Raw genomic sequence first — 10,180 nt, 5'->3', positions numbered from 1 at the left:
TACGAGGAAAATGTTCAGCTTAGAGAGAACATTTTAAGTCTTTGGAAACTCTTATCTTTTAAGCTGGTATAGTCTGGAATCGGATTTTTAAAACGTTTGATTTTCAAGCTTTTATGGTCTGAAATCGCTTTAGATATTTAGAAACGTTTGGTTTTGAAGCTGTTATAGTCTGGAAAGATTTTAAGTCTTTGGAAACGTTTGCTTTTGATGTTAAAGTCTGGATTCGTTCTAAGTCTTTAGAAACATAGTTTTGATGTTATGATATTCTGGAATCGTTTTAAGTCTTTGAAAACGTTTAATTTTGAAGCTGTTATGGTCTAGAATCGTTTTAAGTCTTTAGAAACGTTTAGTTTTGAAGTTGTTATAGTTTGGAATCATTTTAAGTCTTTAGAAAAGTTTAGTTTTGAAATTGTTATAGTTTGTAATCGTTTTAAGCCTTTGAAAGCATTTACTTTTGAAGCTGTTAGAGTCTGAAATCTTTTTAGGTCTTTGAAAACATTTACTTTTGAAGCTGATATATTCTGGAATAATTTTAAGCCTTTGCAAACGTATACATTTGAAGATGTTATAGTCTGCAATTGTTTTAATGCTTTATAACCATTTATATTTTAAGCCGTTATAGTCTGTAATCGTCTAAGTCTTTGGGAACGTTTAGTTTTTAATTTTTTATAGTCTGGAATTATTTTAAGTCTTTGAAAACGTTTGATTTTGAAGCTATTATAGTCTTTGAAAACGTTTGGGTAAGAAAGAATATCTACTCTTGAAACTGTTATATTGTGGAATAGATCTCAGGTCGTAAAAAAACATGATATTATGTCTGGAATGAATTTAATCTTGGAGGAAACAAAAAATCAGAATTACATCGTTTCTTTTCTGGCATTAACTATACATCATGTATACAATCTCCACTATATGATAAAGAGCAATTGTCTGGCTAAACACACACACTCACACACATTATATATATATATATATATATACATATATATATATATATATATATATATTTATATATATATATATTTATATATATATATATATATACATATATATATATATATATATATTTATATATATATATATTTATACATATATAAATAAATAAATATATATATATATATATACATATATATATGTATATATATATATATATATACATACACACATACATATATGTATATATACTGTATATATATATATGTGTGTGTATGTATATGTATTTTATATATATATATATATATATATACACACATATATATATATATATATATACTGTATATATATATATATATATATATATACATTTCTTCCTGGTCACGTACAGCTCTCCCTGTCCTACGGGTATGGGGTAGATGGAGTAGTCATACCTAGGTGAGAAGGGGATACATTTTTGTGCATATCTACTCAATATTCAGCCGACATTTTTGCCGGGTTGCGTACACTAGCATCATATAAAAAGAATAGTCTGCCATGTAAAGAAATACTGTTTATTACAGTCATTTATTTCTCTCTGTATAATTTGTAATTCTCAAATGGCAAATCCGTCTTTCAACGCATATCCTAGATTTATTTATTCTGCGTAAGCCTGGAGATCCTTTTCTTCTGTCGTCCAAAGGAGAAATATGACGGGGGATAAAATGCAGCCTCCCCCAAGGGGAAAATAAGGGATTTATCTTCCCATCGTTTGGAGGCGTCAAACCTTCAGGCGAGGCAGGAATCTAATCTATCAAAATGCTCCCATATGAGACCAGCCATCAACTCGTCGCTAAGCAGAAGAAGAGCTAGGCAGAGTTGGCAACTTTTCCCCGGGCGGGAGGAGATGGAGAGTTGCCATGTCGTGAGTTTTTGTAATTGCATGATTGTAATCTCTCATCATTGTTTTTATCTAATTCTTCACTGTTATCATTGTTCATTTATTTTACCATTGTATATCTATTAGCGTAATCTTTTATATATATTAACTTATCTCTATTCTCAAAATACCACAATACTGTATATTTTCAAAATAACTACCCTGTTCTGGCAAAAGCTTTGTTTTGGAGAGTTGCCATTTACTAAAAGACCTTCGATTATAACTTAATTCATGAAAAAAATAATGCAAAATTATAGTTTAATTATAAAAGTGCAAAATTCAAAAAGCTTTCAAAGGAAAAATAAGAAGACCGAGACAGAAATAAAAAGATGGAGTGCAAGGTATTTTAGACAAGAAAGATATCAAGACAGAGGCAATTATGACTAGGTGTAGGCCTGAGTGGCAGTTGATATCGTGGAAGTTTTCTGTACTGGATTTTCATCCATGATTTGGCTGACGTGAAACTATCATCATAAAGCTAATTCCCGCTTGGTTCTCTGATCGCATTTGATATTATTATTATTATTATTATTATTATTATTATTATTAGAAAAGCTTAAAGGCTAGATGGGAAAGCAAGAGGCTATAAGCCCAAAGGCTCCAACAGGGATAAATAGCCCAGTGGAGAAAGGAAACAAGGCAATGAATAAACTACTTATATATTAAGAGGTATTTATGGCTTAAAGGAATATTGCTTATACATATATTGGATATATATATATATATATATATATAATCTATATATGTGTGTGTGTATATGTGCATATATATATATATATATATGTGTGTGTGTATATATATATATATATATATTTATATCTATATATATTACATATATACATGTATATATATATATATATATATAAGCAATATTATATATATATATATTCATGTATGTACATGTATATATACTTGTATATATTCACATACACGTATATATATATATATATATATATACATATATATATATAAGTGTGTGTGTGCGTGTGTGTGTATCAAGGTAAACAAACAAATACACCAAACACACAGTACATCTCTAACCACATAATGCAAATACACTCACACCTGAAACTTCATTACTACATCTCATCTGTCAACAGGAAGAGAGTCAAAATGCCACACCTCGGTATCAGCATGTATTTAATCTGTTTCTTTTTATCCCCTGAACACCATGATGGTATGACCTACTTGTTTCGTAACGAGTAATTAGCAGTTTTTTGGGGGGAGGGGGAAGGGGGGGGGGGTGCTGTTAAGATGCCAACTTTAATGGGTTGTTTGGTAACCCCTGACATTATGGGTTATGTCTGGTCTAGGCAGATGGTTGTGTCATGTTCTGAACGTTTGTGCCAGATGTATTATGTTAATAAACGTTTTCTGTTAGAGGTTATACATTTGTATTAATGTTGTTCTGGTGAATGTGATTCTTGTTCATTGAAGTTTTCTATGGCAAATGTAATAGATGTTTATCTCATTTTTTTTGACAGGTGTAATGCATGTTATTAAACGTTTTTCTTTTTTTGTTAGCTGTAGTGTATGTTTATCAAACTTTTTTGTCAAATGTAATGTATATATTTTTGGCAAATGTAATGAATATTTATTAAAGTTTTTTTTTTTGTCAAATGTAATGTATGTTTATTAAACGCTTTTCGTCAAATGTAATGTATGTTTATCAAACGTTTTTTGTCAAATGTAATCTATATATTTTTGGCAAATATAATGAATATTTATTAAAGTTTTTTTTTTTTCAGATCTAGTGCATATCTATTAAACATTTTTTGTCAAATGTATATATATATATATATATATATATATATTGAACGTTTTATGTCAGAAGTAATATACTAACCTAATTTTTGGGCAGATGTAATGTATGTTTATTAATCGTTTTATATCAGCTGTAACATATGTTTATTTAATCTTTTTGGCAGATAGGTAAGCTTATTAATTTTTTTTTGTTTTTGTTTTTTTGCAGTTGTAATGTATGTTTATTGAATCCTTTTAGGAGATGTTATGTAAGTTTATCAAACGTTTTTTGACAGATGTGATGTAAGTTTATTAAATCTTTTTCACAGATGTGATGCAAGTTTATTGAATCTTTCTTGCAGGTGTAATGTGTGTTTATCAAACGATTTTTGTCAGGTGTAACATATGTTTACTTTTGGCAGGTGAGATGTAAGTTTATTAAACGTTATATGTCAAATGTAATGTGTGTTTATCAAACATTTTCTGTCATATATAATGTAATTTTATGAAGAGTTGCATGGAAGATATGCATGCTATATAATCATTACCAGAAATTAACAGAGAGAGAGAGAGAGAGAGAGAGAGAGAGAGAGAGAGAGAGAGAGAGAGAGAGAGAGCATGCAAGATTGACTATATCTTTTTTTCTTTCTTTTTATGAGGGCAACTTAGGTCTTTGCATTACTGGAAATTCTCTCAGGTTCGGCAAATAGTTTAGTTGGAAAAATCTTGTCTGGGTTTATAAGAAAAACTCGAATATAATTGCCTGTTCTGCTTTCACCAAAGTGTGGTGATATTCTTTAAAGCCTATAAGTATGTGTATAAGTAAATAGGCTCTCTCTCTCTCTCTCTCTCTCTCTCTCTCTCTCTCTACTAGTTTTATGCATAGAAACATACATAGTCTAAGGCACGATAGTCTTGGTAATCAACATACGAGAGCTGCAGTTTCCAAAACAAATGAGAATCAAGAAGCCATTGCAATAGTTCTAAAAAAATACCAAATGAGACAGAAAGAAGAAACGACGAATAATATGCAAATTTAACGAAGGGAAAAGACAGCAAATGGAGAAAACTAGTGACTTGAAATGCGAGACGAAGCAAAGGTGAAAAACAAAAATCGATGACGTAATGGCACAATCACTGGTGATTATCTCCAGGCAATGACCCGATGCTGTTAATTGCCTTCGTAATGACCGGGTTAATAGCATCTCTCATTGTGGAGTCGGTCGCTTAATGAGAGGAATAAAGTGGCCGGATAAAAGATGGACAGCATGCACGTGAACTTTAAAGACAGGGTACGATGGCTTCTGTAACCGACGTGCGAGAGCAGTAGTTTCCAACACAAAAACAATCGAGGGTCACGAACCGAGTTTACCTCGATCTTCTATATATTCAACAACAACAACAACAACAACGACAAATGTTGCCGTTTCTGGTCCGCTGTGGGACAAAGGTCTCAGACATGTCCTTATTCTTGTCTAAGGTTTGGCCATTTTGCATCACCATGCTGGTCAGTGCCGTATTGGTGATGGTGGGAGATTTTCTCCTGATCGCTCACAGCAAACCGATCGAGTAAAACTGTGCTGGTCATGGCAATACACAAACCCTTTTAACCATGTTGAGGTATCCCCACTCAGAAAGGGTCTACAGTATATATATATATATATGTGTGTATGTATATATATATATATATATATAATGTATGATATATATTAAAGAGAGAGAGAGAGAGAGAGAGAGAGAGAGAGAGAGAGAGATTAATGGTTAAATGGATTATAGAATAAAAATTTAGCACAGCCATGTTATCTGAAGAGAATGTGTCACTAAAGAGACCATCTTTAATGTTGTTTGAATGTGAATGAGTAAGGAGATGCTTAATAGAATACCAAAAGAGTGAAGGGTTTAGTATCAATTCAAGAATGTATGTTGTAGTTATATCCTATAAGAATAAGAAAGGGAAAAATATAAGTAGCTGATACGATTATATTCGAGATATGGTAATAGGGACTGACTGACTGACTGACCAAGGTGTGTATGTTATCTCCAAATGAGGGAAAAGTTCCAAATGAACGGGCATGAGGAATCATGATTCTTTTGTAATTTAAAAGTAAAGGTAGTATAAGAGATAGTAGGACTTTAAATAAGGCATTTACATAAGGGACATTGATCATAAATGGAAAGGAAAAATAACGCAATATCATGATTGCATTTACAATGGCGCTGTTGGAAGACCCAAAGCAGATAAATAAATTGTAGAGAACAATCTAAAGTTCCTATCAACGGAATTGGAGCCTGTGGAATAGCAGCAGGTGTGGGTAAAAATATCTCTATTGTGTTTCACACCATTAATGTTGGAGTAACAAGAGAAGGCAAACGTGAGGACTGGAGAGAGAGAGAGAGAGAGAGAGAGAGAGAGAGAGAGAGAGTGTGTTTCAGATACGTAGGATAAGAGCAAGATAAGACTGTTGTTAGTAAAGAGAAGTGAAATAGAATAGGGAAAAAAGTCTGGCAGTATTTTTTATGAAAAGTTAGATTTAAGAATATGTTAAAGGAAGTAAGATCTATGCAAAACAAAATGGAGCTCAGAAGATGGGTCAATACAAACAAATATTTGTATACACGAATATACTTTTCTGCTAATTATACATTATGGAAAATAAGAAAAATATTAAAGCTAATGAGAGTAATTTGTTATGTACAGCATTAGGAGAATCGAAATAACAATAAATCGAGAGATCGCGTGTTAGAAATTAGTAGCACGTTGAGGTGACCTGGTCTTATAGAGAGAATAGGAGATGATGGGTTAGTGGAAATGGTGTATTAGGACAGAATGCAGAGGGGGATGCTTGCTTGATAGAGTTAAGAAAGTGGTGGATTGGAAGGACATTTTTTTTCATATAGAAAGTGAACAAAACAGGCAGCAAGTAAAAGAGTGAAGGTCTAGCGACTTCACCCCTAGAAACTTGTCGACGTACTGGAATGCTATATTCCTGTTGGCGTGACACTCATATAAATTAATATATATATATATATATATACACTGTACATATGCTCTCTCTCTCTCTCTCTCTCTCTCTCTCTCTCAGTAATAGCCAAAAACCCAATTTCATTTATGCATTAGCGATAAATATTCTATAACGAGCAACAGGAATATGAACTAGCTTGATAAATAGGAGAGAAACACAAAGGGAAAAAATGGAAAGAAAACACAAATTCACATCATCCTCTTGAAGCGAAAAAGAAGAACATTTCCTTATTTCTTTGGCCCACAAACCACAAGATTTCATTTCGCCTACGGCTGCACGTAAACATGGTTGGTCTTTTTCCGCAGAGAGAGAGAGAGAGAGAGAGAGAGAGAGAGAGAGAGAGGGTAAAATTACTATTATTCCATCCCATGAGATCATCGTCTTGAATTCTCTCCCAACGAGTGTGAATCCCATTTTGAGTAATAGACTGGCCGCAGTTGAAAGGATCCGATCTCTTATGTGCTGATTCAGAAAGGGATCGGCTGATGGAGAGAGAGAGAGAGAGAGAGAGAGGAGAGAGAGAGAGAGAGAGAGATCCCCTCCCCTGAATCCATAACCCCAACCCCTTTAGACCCCATTTCCTCACTGAAAAAAAAAAAAATTTACGTAACCAATTCTCCCAACTCACTGCCAGCCTAATACCTCTCCCTCAACAAGGATAGGCCTTCTGAAGACTACTACTACTGCTAATACTACCCCTACTATTACTACTGCACCTCTAGGTAGGGGTGGAGGTGAGGGGTGTATGTGGTAGGAGAGGGACGTGTGTAATTCGACGTTGGTCTGACACGAACGCGAATCCTATCAAAAGAAATGAAAAGTCCTTCCAGATCCTATCAGAGAGATGAACAAATCTTACTCGGTGTCATTCTCAGCTGATGCTGCAGCTCTCTTGGGGAAGAGAGAGAGAGAGAGAGAGAGAGAGAGAGAGAGAGAGAGAGGTGGGGGAGATAGCTGATAGAAGGAGCGCCCTAGTTTCTCTAAGATGAGAAAAGTGCATTTCTTACTTGAGAGAGAGAGAGAGAGAGAGAGAGAGAGAGAGAGAGAGAGAATAACGAGCTGTAATTTTAACGTGGATTATGATAATGGTTTTGTGAATACCATGAATTTATCACTTTCTTATGAAAATGAAAACTAATATTCCTATTCGATATTTTCTACACCATCGAACTTGATTTTCCTTACTTTTATTATTCTAAATATTTATCAGTCAAACACACAAAACACTCACACACACACATTTATATATATATATATATATATATATATTTATATATATTATACATATATATGTATGTATTTTATATATATATATATATATATGTATGTATGTATATATACATATATATATATATATATATATATATATATATATATATATATATATATGTGTGTGTGTGTGTGTGTGTGTGTTTGTGTGTTCGTGTGATTATACACGTCTCATAACCCAGTGACTATAACACCTATCCCATTAGCATAAGGCCCTAGAATAACAATTAGGTCTTATTGCTTGGCATGGTCATTAGTTGTTAGCATAGCTTAACCCCACAAGTAACCTAAAATGAAAGTAGCTCACTAGTATCTATGCATTGGTATCATGATGAACAAATATTCACAAAAACCAAAAGACACTGAAATATTATTTGTATTAACATTCTTCTTTGCGTCGTAGGCTTCATAACCATTCTATGTATTGCTAGGTGAAAGAAATCCTTCTGAAACTGTAAATTCTTCACCCAGGATGAACAGGAATGTTACCATCAGTATACATGCATAAACTTAATATCCTTTGATATCAGAATGCCAGAAAACTCAAAATCAATTAATTTAGTGGAAGAGTAGAGTGGAGTCTTTTGATATGCATGGGCCTTATCAGAGTTGTTCGATAACATAGAAAAAAGGCCGAAGGATGAAGCACCGCATTCCTTAGCCTGATTTTCTTATTCCGGAACTGTTATTAAGGATCTTGTTGAGGGTAATGAAGTTTCCCCTGAGGAGGATAATCTTATTTGAGGCCCTTCTTGGTGGAGACAAAGATCGGGGAATTCGTTCTTTGTTTGCTCGGCGGGGGAGCTACGCCGTCTGTAATTGAGTTAGGTGTGGAGGATGCACTGTGTATATATATATATATATATATATGTGTGCATATATATATATATATATATATTCCTGTGTATACATATATACATGTGTATATATACATATATTTACATTATGAATATATGTATATATATATATATATATATAAATATACGTATATATATATATATATATATATCCGCAATATGATAAAGAACATATATATATATATATATATATCTGATCACACTCAGAGAGAGAGAGAGAGAGAGAGAGAGAGAGAGAGAGAATTACAAAATGAATAGGGGCAGCATCCTTTATCAACCTATCCTTCTTCATCCCTTGTTTTGGGATGCTGTCATCTCCCTTTCTCTGGGAACAGGGCGACATCTTGATGGGTGTTTTCCGAGGGGGACTCGCTTTGATAAATTAGATCTCTTTCTCTCCAGAAGGGCTGAACGGTCTCTAACGATACCGGGATAAATGCTTACTTTTACCTCTTTTTCTGTTTCTATTTATTTATTTTTAGGGCTTATACGCCATTGTATACTTGAAATTCTATGTATGTATGTATGTATATATACACATATTACCCCTTTCTAAGTGGGGACACATTAATGCGGTGAAAGTGTTTGTGTATTACCCCGATCAGGAAAGCTCTACTTATTAGGGCAATCCATACTAGGTGGGTTTGCTGTGAGCAATCTGACGAAGATCTCCCGCTATCACTAATCCACAGTCGCCAGCGAGGTGATGAAAGTTGGCTAAACACCAGTCATGGTTAAGGACATGTTTGAGGCCTTTGTCCTGCAGTGAACTAGAAACACGGTAATATTTTTTATTGTTTATATACTGTATATATATATATATATATATATATATGTATATATATATATATATGCATTTATATATATATATATATATCTATACATATATATATATATATATATATATTTAAATAAGTCATATGTTTCAATACCTTAATATCTGGAATCTCTCTTATACCTCGGGATCAGAGACCCAAAGGGAAATCAACTCAAAGACAATAGCTTCTGGCCGGCCAGGGAATCGAACCCTAGTCCAGGACACTGGTATGACAGTGACATAGAATTTAGCCTCGAAGGCTAAATGGTATGTCACTGTCATGCCAGTTTCCTGGACCAGAGTTCGATTCCCCGGCCGGCCAGAAGCTATTGCCTTTGATTTGGTTCACCCTTGGGTCTCTGATCCTGAGTTATAAGAGAGAATTCAGACATTAAGGTATTAAAACATATGGGTTATTTGAATATGAAAAACACGTCTAAATGCATATACTGTATATATATATATATATATATATATGTTATATAAACTAAGATACACCTAAAATATTTACAGCACCATTTTAGAATATCAACAGCTATCACACAAATAATAATAATAATAATAATAATAATAATAATAATAATAATAATAATAATAATAATAATATAAACATGACTAC

The sequence above is a fragment of the Palaemon carinicauda genome, unplaced genomic scaffold (assembly GCF_036898095.1).
Source record: "Palaemon carinicauda isolate YSFRI2023 unplaced genomic scaffold, ASM3689809v2 scaffold867, whole genome shotgun sequence".
In the NCBI taxonomy this organism is placed as follows: domain Eukaryota; kingdom Metazoa; phylum Arthropoda; class Malacostraca; order Decapoda; family Palaemonidae; genus Palaemon; species Palaemon carinicauda.
This window is presented reverse-complemented; position numbering follows the sequence as displayed.